Source organism: Schistocerca piceifrons, chromosome 7 (genome assembly GCF_021461385.2).
Source record: "Schistocerca piceifrons isolate TAMUIC-IGC-003096 chromosome 7, iqSchPice1.1, whole genome shotgun sequence".
Lineage (NCBI taxonomy): Eukaryota > Metazoa > Arthropoda > Insecta > Orthoptera > Acrididae > Schistocerca > Schistocerca piceifrons.
The window spans coordinates 142,752,069-142,772,699 of NC_060144.1; the positions used below are offsets into that span (position 1 = coordinate 142,752,069).

General features: G+C 48.2%; 1 non-coding gene across 1 annotated transcript; it reads left to right on the top strand.

The window, feature by feature from the left end:
• The first annotated feature begins 19,986 nt into the window (after positions 1–19,986).
• On the top strand, positions 19,987–20,061 carry Trnas-cga. The gene has a single exon. It is a non-coding gene; the product is annotated as a tRNA-Ser (tRNA).
• The last annotated feature ends 570 nt before the right edge of the window (positions 20,062–20,631 follow it).

The following is a 20,631-nucleotide window of genomic DNA, read 5'->3' on the forward strand; positions in this document are numbered from 1 at the left end:
ACTGTTTACGTCTGGTTTCAGCCAACTTTCTGTCCCTGGTACTATATGGGCATTGTGACCGTTTATCAATGAGAGCAGTTCTGGGACCTTTCTGTAGACGCTCCTGCAGTTTACTATTAGCACATTAATATTGTTATTCCCTGTTGCAATTTGCATACTCCTACCTTGCCGTGTCTCAGGAAGCGTCTTGTCGGGCCTAGGGAGGGAATTCTCTAACCTAAAAAACCCACATGTGCACTCCACACGTACTCCGCTACCCTTGTAGCCGCTTCCTGCGTGTAGTGCACGCCTGACCTATTCAGGGGGCCCCTACATTTCTCCACCCGATAGCGGAGCTCGAGAAATTTGCACCCCAGATCTCCGTAGAATCGTCTGAGCCTCTGGTTTAAGCCTTCTACTCGGCTCCAAACCAGAGGACCGCGATCGGTTTTGGGAACGATACTAAAAATAGTTAGCTCAGATTCCACCCCGCGAGCGAGGCTTTCCGCCTTCACCGATTTCGCCAACCACCTGTACGAACTGAGGATGACCTCTGAACCCAGACGGTAGGAGTGATTGGTGCCGACATGAGCAACAATTAGCAGTCGGGTGCACCCAGTGCTCTCTATCGCCGCCGGCAGGGCCTCCTCCACATCTCTGATGAGACCCCCCGGCAAGCAGACAGAGTGAACACTGGCCCTCTTCCCCGACCTTTCCGCTAATTTCCCTAAGGGACTCCATCACCCGCCAAACGTTGGAGCTCCCAATAACTAATAAACCCCTCCCCCCTCCCCCCCCCCGTGTGCCTGCTCGGACCTTGCGAAAGGAGCGGCCACATGTCCACTCACAGGCAGAGCGGGCGATGCCACACGGCCAGCCTCCACATTGACCCTCCGCCTCGTGCGACGCGAACGCCGCTGAACCCGCCACTCCCCTTGGGGAGAGGGTGGCCCAACCGCGCCCGGTACCCGCGAAGATGTCTCGACAGCAGGGACAGTGGGTGAAGCATGTAACACCTGGGGTGTACCATGCGACGCACCAGACTCCCCACTGCCGCTACACTCCGAGGCAGCAGTCTGAAGACGGCTGACCGCGGCCATCAACACGTTCAGCTGTTCGCGAACAGTGGCCCGACCACACTGTATTAGAGCTTTTCCTACTGCCGAGCCACCATTGAAGCACGGAGGTATATGTTGGTAGACGACGTTGACATGTGGCCCATACCTCCTCGACTCTCTGACGACATTCGGGGTCCGCCAAAAGTGAAAAATTGATCTTCCATGGCCCGCGGCTTCTCCACACACTTTGCCTATGGAGTGATATGGTACAAATGTAAAGCCAGAGGATCAGTAAATGCCGCAGGCCATCGCTCCGCGTCGACCACCTTATCCCGTAGGCCAACCGAAACATATATTCGATCGAGTCTGCTCGCCGAGTAACTGGTTAAAAAAGTATATCCCTCACGGTTTCTACGAATCATGTCCCAGGCGTCGCTTCACTCCAGATCCCGGCATAGCACATGCAATTCACGACAGGTATTGTAATGTGGAGTCTGGTTTTTTTTTTTTGGCTAAAATACAATTTAAGTCACTACCTATAATGAAATGATCGAATCTTGCAGTAAATAAGGGCACAATCTCTTCCGAATAATATCTCGCACGCGCCTGTCTGTGCCGGAAGGGGCTTAAACATTGAGGATGCGAATTCCATTAACAGTTATCGCCAGTCCTCGTGCCGAAGGTAGATAAGCCAGGTCGCAAACCGGAATCCCGTCCCGGACCAATATCGCCGATCCACCGTCGTTGTTCGAGTGAGGCGAGGTGTAGGAGATGTCTCCATGTACTTCCTGGAACTCAGGAATGTAAATTTCCTGCACCATCAGTATATCCACATCCGACGTGTATATCATGTCTGAAGTGTTGGCAGAAGAGACAACACTGTGTTGCTAGAGGAGGCCGAAATGCACGCGTTTAATTACACGCTGACTGGCGCGAGGCCTGGAACAGTTAAGGGAATTAATAGTAGCAAATAAAGTACGTAGTTGATATAATACTTAACTTTAATCCACAATTGGTGTACATCGCTCTTGACGGTACATGTTATAATCTCAATATCAAATGCTATGGTGCCTTTCTAGGTCGTAGCAATTGACGTAGCTGAAGGCTATGCTAACTATCGTCTCGGCAAATGAGAGCGTAGTTGTCAGTGAACCATTGCTATGAACGTCGGCTGTACAACTGGGGCCGAGTGCCAGGACGTCTCTCTAGACCTGTCGTGTGGTGGCGCTCGGTCTGCAATCACTGACAGTGGCGACACGCGGGTCCGCCGTATACTAACGGACCGCGGCCGATTTAAAGGCTACCACCTAGCAAGTGTGGTGTCTGGCGGTGACACCACAATGTCCCTAAACAACTGCTGTTTCACGGGCGATCTAATGGTATTTACATTCACTGTCCCTATTCTGTATACCTGGGGTGGAGTATCTGTCATCTCCACATGATGTTAAAGTGACAAAATTTCACCGAACCGATACTCCCTTTGCACATCCGCAGAGGGTCGCCCGACGGACGTGTCCTTGCAGCATTAGGTTTCTTGAGATGCAGACGGATACGAGTCCCCACCAACAGAAAGGTCCGCATCGGTGATTTCGTCGTCCTGCTCATACCAGCTGATATTATTGGGGTGCTCCAAATTGCCCTGTGCGGCATTGACGTGTGACATCTGTTGTTCTTTCGCAGCTTTAGACTCCGCTGCAGAAGGGGTGTCAGGACCTGAGCGGATGCGTCGTCTATACGACATGACATCTTTGCAATGTCCGAATTCATACGGTCTGCGACATCCGAAACTTGTGGTTCCAAGTCAGACAGGTCCATAGTGTTAGGCTCATCTGGGCTCCCAAGAAGAGAAGGGAGTGTCTCCGCTGTTTAGTCGGCGCTTCTTGCGGCGCTTTGGCGAGCGTTGTTTGCGGGCCCTAACCTCGGCCTCTGGTGTTGGCGAATCTTGCATCTCCTGCGTTCTTGCCGCCGCCACAACGCCCTGGGGCCTTTCCACTCCAGATTCCATGCCTAGTGTGATGCTGTCATCCTCTTTCTGCACCACCTGTAGTGTCTGGGATTGGAGGTTGGTCGGGGCCACTCCTTCTTCAATGGGGTCCGAAGGCGCCTCAATCAGCTGCGGCGTCGGTTCGATAGTGCTCTCCGACCTCGGCGTCACCTTCCCGCGAAGCACGGTCACGTAGGTCATAGGCAGTGACGTTGGTGTAGTCGGATTCTGGAAGTCTCCGCTGGGGAGTTGCACGAATCTCCTGTGCACACACGCAGATCTAAGATGTCCTTCACCACCACAACCGGAGCATGTCCGGGGCTGTCCATCATAGATGACAATAGCTCCACAGCCGCCGATGTTTATGTACGATGGCACATGTTTCGTAAGGGCAATTCGCACCTGTCGGACACCATCGAGCACTTTATACGTGCTAAAACTTGACCAACGTTCGGCTGTACGACTAATAACTCTGTTATACGGCTGGAGTGATTCAGTGACCAATGATTCGGGTACCTCGAAAGGCAGTTCGAATACCCGAATCCTACGCACGCCCAGGCCCGAATGAACTACTAAAACTTCTTCAATATGACTATCGGAATGTCGGAATTGGAATCCTCATTTGGCGGCTTCAATGGTTCTATCGCCTGCTGCGTCGTCAATCATCTTTACGTAAAGAGTGCTGCTCACGATTGATAAATGAATTCCAATAATCTCCGTGTAATTAAGATGCACTTCGTCCCGTCCTTTAGTCTTGCATACTCGTTATAGAATGTGAACTGTATCGTAGTTTTTCGGAAATTGTATGCCATTGCGTTCGATTCAAACACACCCGAGTGACGACGGTGTAAACACCGCTTCTTCCGTGAACGTTCGCAGCCGGGACGTAAACAAGTCCAAGCTGCTCCGCGACCAAATGCGGACTGCCCTACTGAGCTACCCCAGAACGAATCACGCCCCGTCCTCACAGTTTTACTTCTGCTAGTGAGCTTCTGTAAAGTTTGGAAGGTAGGAGACGAGGTACTGGCAGATGTAAAACTGTGAGGACGGCAGTCTGCCTTCGGCCGTGACACAGAGCGGACCGTGTTGCCTGCCGGCCGCGCTGTGGTGCGTGCGCCTGTTTGTTTACGCCGGAGCAGCTTTGCGTGTGCGGTGTTGTGAGTCTAGAACGAGATGGCACACTCGCACAGAAAAACGACTTTGAAGTTCAGTTTTGCGAACGACTATACACGACCAAATGCACACGAGATTGAACGTTTTTTAAGGTAAAAATCGATCCACAGTAAATCGTGGGAATCCATTTATCGATCGTTTCAAGCGTCGTCTATATCAAGCTTGTTGACGAGGCTGCTTGCGAAAGACTTCTACACCGATCACCGAACGGGTATCGTTTCCGTCATGCCGACGGGGATGTTGGTGCGGTTACGGTCGATCACGTGGGAATGGGGATCCGCACTATACGAGTCTTCGAACTTCCGTTTGAGGTCCCGTCTGAACTTGTTACCGACGCCTTTCAACCATACGGTACAGTTCTATCACATGTGGCCGAAAAATGGACGAGTTTTACCAAATACCCCGCCCTAAATGGGGTGAGACAAATACGGATAGAACTGCGAAAGCACGTCCCCTCTTATTTGTACATCGGAGGTTGTCGAGCGATTATAATCTATGATGGACAACCTCGCACTTGCTCGGGGTGCAGGAAAGAAGGTCACGTCCGCTCGGAATGCCTCCAGCGACGTTTAGTGCAAACCCCACGGGATGACGTTCAGACGCCTCAACAGATGACTGTCTTACTGTTGACCTGAGAAGAGACGTTAGGGAGATTTCCGATGAGCACCAGCAGCTCCGCCCCATAGAGAACATGGATACTAACGGACTGGAACTCCGACCACCGGTTGCACCACAACGGACACAGGACACCATACAAGAGATGCAGCTGACGGCCGCTCCTGGCTCATCCGTGGTGGCTGCCAGTGCTTCCACCGAGAGCGTGATAGGCCAGGCCCAAGACGGAGGATACGCAACCCAAACAGCCGATGCGGAAGCAAGGCAACGGAAACAGCGTTCGCCGAAGAGAAGAAAGAAGCGTCGACTGACTTCTGCTGGCGATAGCCATAGTTCCGAGGGGACAGTGGACGACAACGACAGTATCGACCTGAGACCAGTGGAGTCAACAGATACCGAGATGACGGTGCAGGAATTGCACAGCGACGATAACTTGAACTCTCCTTCTGGTGGCCGGAAGGCAGAAGTGGAGATGACAGTTGTCCAACACCGGAGCGGTGACGACGTTGCCTACCATCCTTCGGCCAGTTCCGGAAATAAGCTGGGGGGAGGGGGGGGACTGGGTGCAAGAAATGGACCAACAGGAACAGAATGAAGATACGAACGCGACGATTGAGGATAGTCCTGGCCAGACGCCGGGAGGGGCCGGGGAATGTTGAACAACTTAATGTGGTGAGGAGCGCCGGGGGTGCAGGTAGACGACAGCAGGCTGGTTTTCAACACCATCGCTTGATGACACCCCCCTACAACTGATGAACACACGCCAGGCATACCGCATTGCAACGATAAACATTAATGGCATTCGGACACCGCTTAAAATTCAAATGCTGAAAGATATGTTACGCGCTGCGGACGTGGATATTGTACTCTTACAAGAAGTGCGTTTCACATCGCCGCCAGAGTTCTACGGCTACGAAGCACATTATTCAGTGCACGATGAAAGTGGATGCGGTATGGCGATCCTCACCAGGGAAGGGATAGGACTGGAGGAAGTCATGTCTCTCCCTTCGGCACGTGGCATAGCGATCACTGTCGACGGCGTTCGTTTCATCAATCTATACGCGCCATCTGGCTCCACAAAACGAAGGTCGACCTCTTACACCGAAGAGATAGCACCGTTGTTCGCTGGACTCTATGATAACTATATATTGGGCGGCGACTTTAATTGTGTCGTCGACCAAAAGGAGCAAGTACCTCATTATGTGCCATGCATGCAACTGCGTGCTTTGATTACCGAAATGCGTTTCTGGATGCCTGGGAACTGCAGCATGGCGACAGACCGAGTTATACCTTTGTAACGGGACACTCGGCGAGTAGACTTGATAGAGTGTATGTGACACGAGCTCTACGGACGGCGACACTGGATGCCGAAATCTGGCCAGCGGCTTTTACGGATCATATGGCGTACGTCTGTACGATTTCACAAACGCGTCAGAAGATATGGCAGAGTAAGAGTCACTGGAGAATGAATAGTGCACTTTTACGTGACGCTGCATGTCGCCGGTCGATAGAGGCGGTCTGGGAGACTTGCGTTCGCCACAAACGAGCATACACCTCGGTTCTCCAGTGGTAGATCAAATGCGCAAAACCAACGTTACGGAGAACGTTGATACGATACTGACAGGACAAATCGCAGTGGAAGCGCACGACGGCTGATTTTTATTTTACTGCCCTGAGGGAGCTGATGACCCGACAACCATCGCCGGTGCCCCAGGAATACCCTGGAAAAGAAGTACCCAGACAAGAACTGGCGACAGGTATGGCGCGTTATACGGAACGTTTACCTCCCAACGTCGGTACGCTCAACATGGTATGTGGTGGCAAATGGGAAGTTCACAACGAATCAACGGCTGCACGCGATTCATTTGGCAGACACTCCACTATGTTTAGGCTGCGCAACAGTGGACACTGATGAACATCGTTGAGCATGTAGTGGGACGGCTCCGGTGTGGCAAATGGCACAACAGATATTGGCGTTCCTGTTACGCTCCGCCCCTCACACAGTTACATCAGACACACTTTTTTTCCCCCAAGAATCTTATTTTCCTGTCCAAAAAAACCAATGCAGTGACATGGGTACGGGGAATGGTGGTGGGCTACGTCTTCAATGAATCGGGAAAGGAGAAAATGGATTTTTGGCAATTTGTCCTGGATGGACACACGAAGCTGCAACACCATAAGAAATATGGGCAAGACTTCGCTAATTACTTGCGACTTACATTTACCGACCCGCCGGCCAGATGGGGTGTGGCAGGTGAGAGATGAGATAGACGAAGAAGCCGCGATAGACATCGATCACACCTACGGACCCTTAGTTAATTTCAAGAAGACGACCCAGTCTTATACCAACGTCTGGAGAACGAGTCGATAGATGGCTCTCTTGCTCTATCGAACATCGGGTCGTGAGCAGGTGTCGCCCCCGACACGAATTTCATTTCATTGCTACAGGAGCATGTTTCTTTTGTATTTGTACTACCCTCAATGTCTTCATGTCTTTCATTTGGACATTTTCAGTTTTATTCATTTCCTTACTTAATTAATTTTCTAATTAGCCACTATTCGTCAATATTTGGACATTGTAGACACTATTTATGTGGTAGTACAACAAAATGTATGTCAGCAAAAGTAGTAAGTCTGACATTGGAAAAAAAATAAAATAAGGAAACAAAAAACAATAAAAAATAATAAAAATAAAGAAATGATTAGCGTAAAAGTCTCAGTCTGAGCTTCAAATCACCTTTCCCCATTTTTTCTTACTTAAAAAAAAACAAGTAGTTAGAGTACTTGCCCACGAAAGGCAAAGGTCCCGAGTTCGAGTCTCGGTCGGGCACACAGTTTTAATCTGCCAGGAAGTATCAACACAAAAGGTCGTTAGTAGTCTGGTGCGGAATTTTAAACGGTTACTTGATATTACCGTATTTTTCTGACCGAAATGTTACTGGGGAATCTTATTTACAACTTCTCTGCGATGATTTGTTGGAGCTAATGGAAGATGTTGATTTAGAAACTAGGCAACGAATCTGGTTCCAACAGGACGGAACAGCTCCCCATTATGCTAAAAATGTGCGGAACGTTTTAAATTTACGGTACCTGGTCGGTGGAAAGGACGCGGTGGACCAATTCAGTCGTCTCCACGTTCACCAGACCTAACACCTCCCGAATTTTTTCTTGTAGGGTTATTTTAAAAAAATAATGTTTATGACAGACAGCCCACAAACCGAAACGATATGGAGTAACGCATTCGAATAGCGTGTGCAGCCATACCACGGGATGTGCTGCTGAAAACTGTGGACAACTTTCGCAGACGATTGACTTTATGCTTTAAAGCAAATGGGGATAACTTTGAACAATATCTTCGTGGCTAATTTCATTAATTAAGCACCCCAAATTGTGAGAGGCTAGAGCACTCACACTAATGAAGCACTCCAACATGTGAGCGGCCAGGGGCTCACACTAATGAAGCAACTCAACATGTGAGAGGCAAAGTGAACTCACACTAATGAAGCACCCCATGGGAACATCATTCTACTATGTCCATGTCGTTGTTCCTTGCTAACGCTAAAAGTAGGATACAGTACATTTTGTACAAAAATGGCTTAATTTGACGTAACGAAAGGATTGGTGCACATTTTCTTATGGATTTGATGCGTCGTTCTAGGAAAATAGCAAATAACTCTCTGTTCTTCCCCAATTTTACTTTTCTCTCGATTTCAGCACCATCTGTCAACGGTTTAAAAAATGTTTCGGATAAAACTTGATTACTTTTTTGTGAAGAATCCGAATCTGCAATAAAAATAGGTGTTTCCATTTAAGATTTAAAAGTTGCCCCCCCCCCTCCCTACCCCACCAAAGAGGGCGGGGGCGGGGCTGGGGCTCACATGTAATATTATTTGATGTCCCCCTTTGAGCTTAAAAACTTGTATTACCCACTATTTGTACCAGATGTATAGCATTTGAGATAATCTCATCTGAAACTTCAGGTGGACCACCCTATAAGTGAACAGAATAGAACCCAACAAGACCCAGTGTCGTAATTGGCAACGGTCTTAAATTACTGCATACTTTCGAAAATAAATGAAAATGTACGTCTAAGAAGAAATGGAAATATTCTTCTGTGACGAAAAAAGGAAAAAAAATTTCTTAAACGCAATGACGGAGTTTAAGAGATCACATTTCTTAAAATGGAAAATTCATATAAATTAAAATTATGTATAAATCTAGGTCGCATCTTTGCAACTCCTTAAACTAAAATTTTTTTATAATTTTTAATATAAAATTGACAGACTCTAATTTTGTAATATACACTCCTGGAAATGGAAAAAAGAACACATTGACACCGGCGTGTCAGACCCACCATACTTGCTCCGGACACTGCGAGAGGGCTGTACAAGCAATGATCACACGCACGGATCAGCGGACACACCAGGAACCGCGGTGTTGGCCGTCGAATGGCGCTAGCTGCGCAGCATTTGTGCACCGCCGCTGTCAGTGTCAGCCAGTTTGCAGTGGCATACGGAGCTCCATCGCAGTCTTTAACACTGGTAGCATGCCGCGACAGCGTGGACGTGAACCGTATGTGCAGTTGACGGACTTTGAGCGAGGGCGTATAGTGGGCATGCGGGAGGCCGGGTGGACGTACCGCCGAATTGCTCAACACGTGGGGCGTGAGGTCTCCACAGTACATCGATGTTGTCGCCAGTGGTCGGCGGAAGGTGAACGTGCCCGTCGACCTGGGACCGGACCGCATCGACGCACGGATGCACGCCAAGACCGTAGGATCCTACGCAGTGCCGTAGGGGACCGCACCGCCACTTCCCAGCAAATTAGGGACACTGTTGCTCCTGGGGTATCGGCGAGGACCATTCGCAACCGTCTCCATGAAGCTGGGCTACGGTCCCGCACATCGTTAGGCCGTCTTCCGCCCACGCCCCAACATCGTGCAGCCCGCCTCCAGTGGTGTCGCGACAGGCGTGAATGGAGGGACGAATGGTGACGTGTCGTCTTCAGCGATGAGAGTCGCTTCTGCCTTGGTGCCAATGATGGTCGTATGCGTGTTTGGCGCCGTGCAGGTGAGCGCCACAATCAGGACTGCATACGACCGAGGCACACAGGGCCAACACCCGGCATCATGGTGTGGGGAGCGATCTCCTACTCTGGCCGTACACCACTGGTGATCGTCGAGGGGACACTGAATAGTGCACGGTACATCCAAACCGTCATCGAACCCATCGTTCTACCATTCCTAGACCGGCAAGGGAACTTGCTGTTCCAACAGGACAATGCACGTCCGCATGTATCCCGTGCCACCCAACGTGCTCTAGAAGGTGTAAGTCAACTACCCTGACCAGCAAGATCTCCGGATCTGTCCCCCATTGGGCATGTTTGGGACTGGATGAAGCGTCGTCTCACGCGGTCTGCACGTCCAGCACGAACGCTGGTCCAACTGAGGCGCCAGGTGGAAATGGCATGGCAAGCCGTTCCACAGGACTACATCCAGCATCTCTACGATCGTCTCCATGGGAGAATAGCAGCCTGCATTGCTGCGAAAGGTGGATATACACTGTACTAGTGCCGACATTGTGCATGCTCTGTTGCCTGTGTCTATGTGCCTGTGGTTCTGTCAGTGTGATCATGTGATGTATCTGACCCCAGGATTGTGTCAATAAAGTTTCCCCTTCCTGGGACAATGAATTCACGGTGTTCTTATTTCAGTTTCCAGGAGTGTATTTCGTAGACGAAAATCAGTGGTGCGATACCATGACGGGCGCCAGATAGTGCAAGTGGCTGACAACAACAGGAACGACATATCGATATTTAAAGCAAAGCAAGCTTTGTTTTGACTGCCATCGTGTTCTTCCGGCACTACTGAGTTTGTTCATGATATCGTTATCCAAGTTACCATTATAACTTGGTGAAAAACGGCTAACAACTTCCATAGAGTCATGGAAATGGAGATTATAGAACACACCATGAGAATCCTGTGTAAGCAGTTCTTCCATTTTAAATAAAAATGCATGCACTAATTTAGCTGTTTGAAATTCCTGATCACAGGACTTGTCGCTTCTGACAACGTAGGAGAGCGAACTTACCGTTAAGGTATACGCACCCGATCGTGAAAGATGCTGACGGTGAGCCTATCTGTCTCTCCCGTAGCTCTGTTCATCATCGACACGAAAATACCTGCAATTATGTTATAATTGTTTTAATACACATCCAATTTATTGTACTTTAGTAGTCCGCAGCTCGTGGTCGTGCGGTAGCGTTCTTGCTTCCAGCGCCCGGGTTCCCGGGTTCGATTCCAGGCGGGGTCAGGGATTTTCTCTGCCTCGTGATGACTGGGTGTTGTGTGATGTCCTTAGGTTAGTTAGGTTTATGTAGTTCTAAGTTCTAGGGGACTGATGACCATAGATGTTAAGTCCCATAGTGCTCAGAGCTCCCGTCTTTGTCCTTTAGTAATAAGTAATACGGTTCCTACGTGCCTATTCTTGTGTTACAGAGTTATTCAGTAAATACCTCTTGGTCTGAGTTAGCCATGACTGTACGGTAATTAAATGTCAGTATTGAATTAAATTTCATTTTGTGGATAGTTAAATACAATCAATTCAGTAAATAATGAAATTTTACCGAGTTATTAAAAAACCTCGTGCACGGGATCTGATCCGCATGGCTACTTAGTCCAAACTGACTCATTCTCCTGCCTAAAGATAAGCTAGCGAAAAATTTCGCCCTGCCCATATAACAAGGATAACTCGCCGGCGTCGCTACCACGCTATAACAGAGATGTGTAAGGTAGATTCGGTCCGTCAGGGACGGGATCGATATATGTAGTCCTACAAGTGCCACATCACAAGAACAAAGTGAGTGATTATTTAAAATTTTTCATGTGAACAGCAGACCAACATACAAAGAGATATCGCCTCTTATTAGGCTATTCTTCTCTTTCTCCACAGAATTACCACAGCGCATGCCACGACTACACTAAACCTTGTGTTAAATGGTTTGTACTGTGATTTAAGTAGTCAAAACATTTTGTGACGAGTAGCGTAATCGGAAAAACGTATTCATATTTTTGAAACAGTCACTGTCCGTTAGCAGCCAATATGGCTTTAAATTGTAAATACGATTCACTTTCACAAACTGCGACATGATCGTCAATGGGGCAGTGATCCGAAAATGTGGAATAAATTTTCATTGCACAACTGTGTGTATTTCACAAAGTGTGTATTTCACAACTGTGTATTTCACAAATATTTTAGGTCCTCGGACTACCGGTTTCTGTCAGCAATGAACAGCTCCAGCTCTGCAGTAAAACACAAATTAAACTAGTGGATGGCTACCGCTTAAAAGAATAAAAAAAGGCCACGAAGGAATGTATTATTGCCATAATTATATCATTGAAGAATGTGTGTACGCCTACAGCAGCGAAATCTGGCGAGCTTCACAAACAAACATCTTGTGACTACTCAATGGCAGTTTTTGAACAGTACCACTGTTACCGAGATGACTCTAGTTAATACTATTACATATGAGCGACGATGCTGGCGCTTATTTCGTGCTTAGCATTTGGCGATGCCATTTCAGCTCCATTATATTACGACACGTTTTCATAAAACAGGTATGCCTCATCAAATTTATATGCGAAATTTATGCGCTATAAATATGATGAGGCATACCTGTTTTATGAAAACATGTCCTAATGTAATGGAGCCGAAATGGCATCGCCAAATGCTAAACACGAAATAAGCGCCAGCATCGTCGCTCATATGTAATAGTATTAACTAGAGTCATCTCGGTAACAGTGGTACTGTTCAAAAACTGCCATTGAGTAGTCACAAGATGTTTGTTTGTCAAGCTCGCCAGATTTCGCTGCTGTAGGCGTACACACATTCTTCAATGATATAATTATGCCATATAAATTTAAAGGAAGAACACAGTCAGTAAAGCCCTTACAGTATGCTAAAGAAACGTATAATAAGCAGCAAGCAGACGCACAAACACCCAGAAAATGGAACCAATAAAAAAGGAACGAAAACCATTCCTTTGAAATTTCACGGCAAAATGACCGTGCAAATATAAAAATGTTTCAGAAAATCTAATGTTATTTGTGGCTTCCAAGTTAACAAAACCCTTAAACTGCGAGTAAAACATGTACTGAAAAGAGCGTATGACAAATTTGATTGCTGTGGAGTATGCCGGATTGGTTGTAATAACTGTGATAAACATTATAGCGGCAAACTGCCCGCTCTTTTAGGGTAAGTTTTAATGAAAATTTATATCCACGTAACGAAACTGGCCATTCTATGGGGAGCATTAAGAATGGTGTACCTATTCTTCACAGTTTGATAGAAGAGCTTCAAATTTATCAAGCGAAATAGCAGGAACCAACTAAAGTGCTCAATTTGTAAACCAATTTCGTACTCAGTACCTACTCTGCTTTGTTTCAAATGGTTCAAATGGCTCTAAGCACTGTAAGACTTAACAGCTGAGGTCATCAGTCGCCTATACTTAAAAATACTTAAACCTAGCTAACCTAAGGACATCACACACATCCGTGCCCGAGGCAGGGCTAGAAACTGCAACGGTAGCAACAGCGCGGTTCCGGACTGAAGTGTCTAGAACCACTCGGCCACAACGGCCGGCTTGTTTTGTTTGATAATATTCTAATTCAATTACTTTTTCTTGTGGGAGGTTGAAATACAGTTTTACTGGTGGTTCACGGTCTTACTGTCTTGGTGGATGGTAAAAATGTTCAATTCGACAGTGGTGTCATTCCAAAGACGTCACTGGAGCGCAGCTTGTAGTTGTGGCCGTGGAACCTGAAGTTCCATACCACCCTCCGTAGTTGGAAGTTCAGGTTGCAGTCAAGAGGTAACATGACTAGTAATGACTTAGGTATCAACATTGGTGGTTTACGATGGTCGATACCCACTGAGTGGTGAAGTCAACACTAACGCTTCATGAATAGCCATAACAAGGCTATCGTTAGCCGTGCTTGGAATCTGAGTCCTCAAGGATGACGAGAGAGTGTCGGTGACAGTGCTTGGGATTCGTGGTGCCAATGTTTTGTAAGGCAACGACCGTGTCACGTAGGGCGTCCACTTTGGCATAGAGATCCCTTGCCTTCTCTCGCATGGACGTCTTTAGAGTGGCCATGTCCGTTTTCTCGTGGAGGGTTACGACCCTCGGGAGGGACATGCATGCTCCACCGAAGCACCTTATTCTGTTGGAGCTGGTGTGTCTGCATCCGGGAGGCACTAATCGTATACGACGCAGTGGAGTCATAGCTGATGGAAGGGTGGACAACCATCCCTGTTGGTGAACTTTGGGTACAACGCTTTTATGAGCTTGTGTCCTTTTTGGGTGACGTGTTCTGCATTTCGATAGAAGAGCAGTTTGTTATCCATCTGGACACGTAGATGTTTGATATCAGCGGACCTTCGTACCTGGAAGCCTGCAGTAGTGATGTGGCGGAGGATGGGACGCCGTTTAGTGACGTAGACTGCCGTAGTTTCGGCAGCTGTGAGTGCAATATTATTGGAAAGGCGCTAAGTCACTGTCGAAACCACCTGTCTATGGAAGCAAGCAATGAGCTGGTCTGTGTTGCGGCCGGTGGTATAGAGCGCCGTATCATCGGCGTATTGGGCCAGGTGGCAGCGCGGGAGGACTGGCATATCGTTAACATAAACGTTAAACAGAATGGGAGACTAGACAGAGCCTTGAAGGATACCCATCGAGCCGGCCGGATGGCCGTGCGGTTCTAGGCACTGCAGACTGGAATCGAGCGCCCGTTACCACCACAGGTTCGAATCCTGCCTCGGGCATGGATGTGTGTGATGTCCTTAGGTTAGTTAGGTTCAATTAGTTCTAAGTTCTAGGCGACTGATGACCTCAGAAGTTAAGTCGCATGATGCTCATAGCCATTTGAACCAAGCCATTTTGATACCCATCGACATGTGACGTAAGCTTGAGCGTCGACCTTGCTGAGTAACCAAGGAAGTCCTATCGTGAAGAAAATTGTCCACGACCTTCAGATAGATGTCGAGGATGGTCGTCTGTGTCAGCATATTGTACGCAAGATTGTCCGGCCAGATCTTATCATACACAGTTTGCAAGTCCAGAACAACCGCTTCAATTATTGAACGCCTTTCTTTTACAAAAATGGTTCAAATGGCTCTGAGCACTATGGGACAATATCTGAGGTCATCAGTCCCCTAGAACTTAGAACTACTTAAACCTGACTAACCTAAGGACATCACACACATCCATGCCCGAGGCAGGATTCGAACCTGCGACCGTAGCAGTCGCGCGATTCCGGACTGCAGCACCTAGAACCGTGTGACCACCACGGTCGGCTTTCTTTTACGTATCATGCCTATGTCTTTACCTAGTATAGAGTGATTTACATATTTACCTCGCTTCCTTACGTTGAGCGTATAACTCTAATGTTTTCTAGTCCCTTCTCTATTTATATATCATGTTTCACTTACTGGGTGGTCTTGTTAATGGACTGGTACAGTGCGTTATCATTCTTTTCTAGGAACGGTATGTCGCATGCTACGAGTGACCCTCTGGCAGTTACGTTGTTCTAACCACTTCTCCCCTATGCAGCATTGTAAAGATAGCGCCAACAGAGGGCGCTAAACATCATTCATTGGGCTCCTTTCGCTATTTCTTTTATCATTTTTACATTATTCTGTGTACTCCGTGACTGGTTATTAATAATGCTTTTATATTTCCGTCTCAAATTCACCACTAGAGCGTATCAGAATTATTGTCACTAAACTTTTCCCTTTTAAACGGTCTACCTTTTGTCTTGTCTTCATTTACTGCATTTTATTACTGTAATGACTTCTACATATGATAAGCCTACTACAGACTTTACTGATTATATTCTTCTTTTTATATTATATTGAAACGTCCCCTTTGAACAATTATACAAGACTGCGTTTATCCTGAAACACAATTTTTTTTTTATCGCAACGCAATCTGACTTTCAGAAATCCCGACAAAAGAATGGCCCTTACTAACATTAACCTGTACCTTTCACAAATCACTTACCTCACAAAAATCTTCGTTACTCAAGCTACTGCAATACAGCGAGCGCCACTACTGCCAGCTAAATGAAAGATTCAAACTACGGAAGGCACTAACTACTGATAGGCATAGTTAGCAAATGAAAGATTTTAATAGAGAACAAACAATGTATTTACCTTAATAGTCATCAAAAGTCATAATATATACAGCAGTTCATGACATCCCTTTTTTACAAATTTCCAAACTCCGCCATTTCTCTCCCCACATCCACCACTGCTGGCGGCTCACCTCCAACTGCGCAACGCTACGCGCTGTTCACATCCAGCTGCCGCTGCCCAACACTACAATGGCAGACAACAATGCAAACTAGCCACAGACTGCACACAGCACAGCCAGTGATTCTCACACAGAGCGCTACGTGGCGTTACCAATAAGAAAACCTAAACAGCCTACTTACAATAAGGTATTATTGTATAACTGAAGAATAATAAATGAAATGATGTGGCGTTGGTGGCTGGAAGGCCTCATTCGGGGAACTTCGGCCGCCGCGTGGCACCACATGGGGCGACTTGCGTGTCGGTGATTGTGAGGCCAATACAACACCCAGTCCAAGCGCAGAGAAAACGCCCAACCCACCCGGGAACGCTGCATAGAAGGCAAACACGTTATGATTTTTTTGTTTTGTTTTATAAACTTTCCCGGTGCCCAAAGGGAAGGGCGGAGGCAAAGTGGGCAGGGTCGCAACCCGAGACCTGTCCACCATAACCCGTTCCCAACCTCCAGGAACCAAGGAAAGTGTAAGGAACGTGGGAAAGAGATACAATAAACATATATTTATTTAATTTTCTTTTCTTCCTTATTTATTTTCATTTATTTACTTTTTTATTTTTGTCATTAATACTACAGAGAATATCAGGAAACCTGAGTCACACGACGAGGTGGGCGCAGCAAGACGACAGACTAATTGAAACTATCAACGTATCGTTTTCCCGAGAAGAACATTCCTATTACCATTAAATATATCTGTTCTAAGTGTTGAAGGGGCAGGGATCAGCTCTTCATGACAGGAACACCCCAGCTCTGCGGTGGGTTAATGAAGACACCGCAGAGGAAATTGGAGAAAAATTATCTGTATTTTAGATTGCGAACAGCTGCACAATGGCGTTCATTAAGGAACCGCAAAAAGTCAAAGATACTTTTCTCGTCATCAGCAAGCAAGTAGTGTGCTGCATGTCCGCAAATCCATCTCACTGGGTTCGTCTTCAGTTGTGTGAAGCCTCCTGCGTCCGGGAAGAGGAGCAGTTGAGGAGGTATCTGATGCGGAGCCGTACTGGTAATTAGGGACAACATCTGTCGCACCAAGAAACAAACACCCCTCGTCGATCTGCACACCAGTCGGTGCTCGTCTGCGTCCATAACATCGGAGTCGTCACACAACGGGGTGTCTCCGAGATGAAACCTGTGAAGACGTTACCTGCATATTTACTTCTCATTGACAGTAAGGTACCATGCAGACTGGAGGTCAGTGCCAAGATAAGGAGCGCACACCGATCGCAAACGGCACGCCAGTCAACGTGTGGAAGCTTCCCCTCACGCACATTCGGTGATCCATGCTGCTGAAGGAAACCTTAGATCGCCTTCGTGGATGTCAATTGCGCCGACACTGTCACAGTATGGACGTAGCTCAGTTCAAGGAAAATGTGGCGGAACTAAAAGAAGGGTATCGGGACTTCCGAAAGATAGGTGTTGAGAGTGTGGTGCAAGGGCCATCAGCAATAGGCTGATTAGGCACATGGGACTATGGCGCCACAACGTTATGTGAGAGCCAATGAAAAGGGCTACAGCTCTATCAGGCACATGATACAGACCTACACCGCCCATGCACCGCGGGAGGCTGAAGGTTTCGTACCTTATCTTCAAAAGCGAGCTGTGGCAAACAAACGAACCCGGTGGGCCAATGATGGCAGAATAGGAAGCGTCTGTGTCACGCGGAAAATACGTGACGTCAAATATACATTTACGTATTGTGTGCGTTGCAGAATATAAAGTGCTCGTAAACGGTAATCTAAGCGCCCAGCTAGTAGTTGAGAAAGTAGATGTCGGCAATTGAGGGGAACTGTCCTCCGCAGATCACTTGCGTAATCGAGTCCTAAGCATCGGAGAGTATCAGCCACACGCAAAGGAGCAGCACTGTCCCCAGGAAGTCCCGCATCTATAGCCGTGGCGCTCGATTTGAGGACGCTAAAGCAGCTACCAGAAGTTTCACCGTAGGTAGTAACCCATGCCAGTGACTCGTTGACATCTACCAGAAGCTTCGCCTAGGTGTAACCCATGCCCTTGACTCGCTACGAAGAACGATGACGAGATGGTCTGCATAAGCAGTGCAGCTGAATACACAGCCACAGAGAGAAATCACAGAGAGGAGTTGACGGGGACCACATAGCAACGGTTCCATGGCGAATGCATACAACAGTGCAGAGAGCGGGCAGCCTTGGCGTACTGATCTACGCATCGAGTGGGGAAGAGTAAAACTGCCATTGTAGAGTGCACGAGACAAAGTTCCACGAAGGGGACGCATTAGGTCGTCAACGGTAGTATGAGGGTAGTCCAACCTGTTGAGCACCCCTTCGAGGAAGTCGTGATCGACTCGATCGAACGCGTGCCTGAAGTTGCCAAAAGTCCAGGCATACGATGAGAGTGAACAAGAGCGATTATATCCCGATAGCGGCAGAGGGCAGTACGGATGTTACTGGTATCTCCCAAAGAAGAGTGATCTGGGGAAACCACGTACCGAGCTGTCGAGTGAAGATCTTTCTATAGCGGTTGAGTAACGTCAAGGGGCGGTAATCGCATACCCGTGAGGTATCCCGTGAGGAAACCATCGGGAAAACCGTCTGAATAGGCACGGAAGGTAACATAATGTCCTGACACATTTCGGTCCACACTGGCGCTTCACTGTGACGGGGTGGGAGCTGACCCTACCAAAAGGGTCCATCGTTCTGTACACCTCCAGAATGTCCATTCTCAACATCGACGTCACCCGCCCAGGAGACAGACGTCTCACCAGGCCACTTCAGTGGAACATTATCAGATGTGCGCCCACAGGTAGCGTCAGGCACAGCAAGGGAGGCAACCGCATTAAACGCAGGCGGGGCAAGGTCGACGTCCGGAGGTAGACGTTGACTGGAGATTGAGACAGGGAGGGACGTCAGGGCGTAAGAGGACAGAGCACCATCAGTGACAGGGTCGTCATCCTGTGCAGACTTCCGATGGGCGCTGTCATCAGAAGGAATACGGCGTTGTCTCTCCCGTTTCCTCGGCTGCTTCCTAACATGTTTCTCCGTGTCGGGCTGCTATCGTCCAACAAGTGGCCAGATGACAGAAAGGGGGAGGCAGGTACAGCTCCATGATCAACAGCTATGGGGTCAGTACAGACAGCTTGGGCCTGCTCATGGTCGTCGTTCATTTGTATTACCTCCGGCAGGCGTGCAGGAGAGACAGCTAAAACGTCCATCGCAACGTCGAGAGGAGCCGATGCCGGAATCGGAGGAGGCATGGCCGGCAGCACCGCCGCAGACGCGTAAGACAGAGGTAACAAAGTGGGCGCCGCAACTGAAGCTACATCTCCGATCGGCGTCTGTAATAGTCTATGTCGGAGACAGAATGGACGTGGCCTTCCTGGCCACAACCTGTACATGTGCCCTTCTGGCCATCAAACATGACGGCAGCGCTGCAGCCGGAAACATTCAAGCAGGAACGCATTCTTCTAGAATGAGATTTTCACTCTGCAGCGGAGTGTGCGCTGATCTGAAACTTCCTGGCAGATTAAAACTGTGTGCCTGACCGAGACTCGAACTCGGGACGTTTGCCTTGCCCGTGAAAGGCAAAGGACCCGAGTTCGAGTCTCGGTCCGGCACACAGTTTTAATCTGCCAGTAAGTTTCATATCAGCGCACGCTCCGCTGCAGAGTGAAAATCTCATTCTGGAAACATCCCCCAGGCTGTGGCTAAGCCATGTCTCCGCAATATCCTTTCTTTCAGGAGTGCTAGTACTGCTAGATTCGCAGGACAGCTTCTGTAAAGTCTGGAAGGTAGGAGACGAGGTACTGGCAGAAGTAAAGCTGTGATGACCGGGCGTGAGTCGTGCTTGGGTAGCTCAGTTGGTAGAGCACTTGTCCGCGAAAGGCAAAGGTCCCGAGTTCGAGTCTCGGTCCGGCAAACAGTTTTAATCTGCCAGGAAGTTTCAGGAACGCATGTGTTCACGTAGTTCAATATTTATCTGATAGACACAAATGAGGACACGTACGTTTCGAACGACTTCCACGTTTGAGCCACGTAACTAACGACGTTGCCGTCAGGTTTAAAAGCGGCCACCACTGCGTCCTATGGTACTTCAAACGGAGTTCCAAAACCAGCAACGTTCGGAGGCCAAAACCAGCGTTATCGACCACTATAGTCCCTATACGTCCGTCAGAGTAGTGAAACGTGGGATCGTTAACGGGGCACCGCACAACGTTGGCGCACAGCTCATCATTCGCCAGCTTTATGTACACGTTCGTACTGAGGATCGAAAAATGTTTCCGAGAACGTCTTTTGGCGGGAGACGCATTTCATCCCGTATAAAACATTCAACTTCATACGCCTTCGGTCGTCGGTGATCTAATGGAAAAGGTAGTTTGATTGCGGCTTGGCGGTAAGAAAACGCCACGATGGTCGATGAAGTCGGACTCTGAAACAGGCCGCTACGCGGGAGTAAACAAGGACTCGCTCGCTAGGAAGCATTACAACA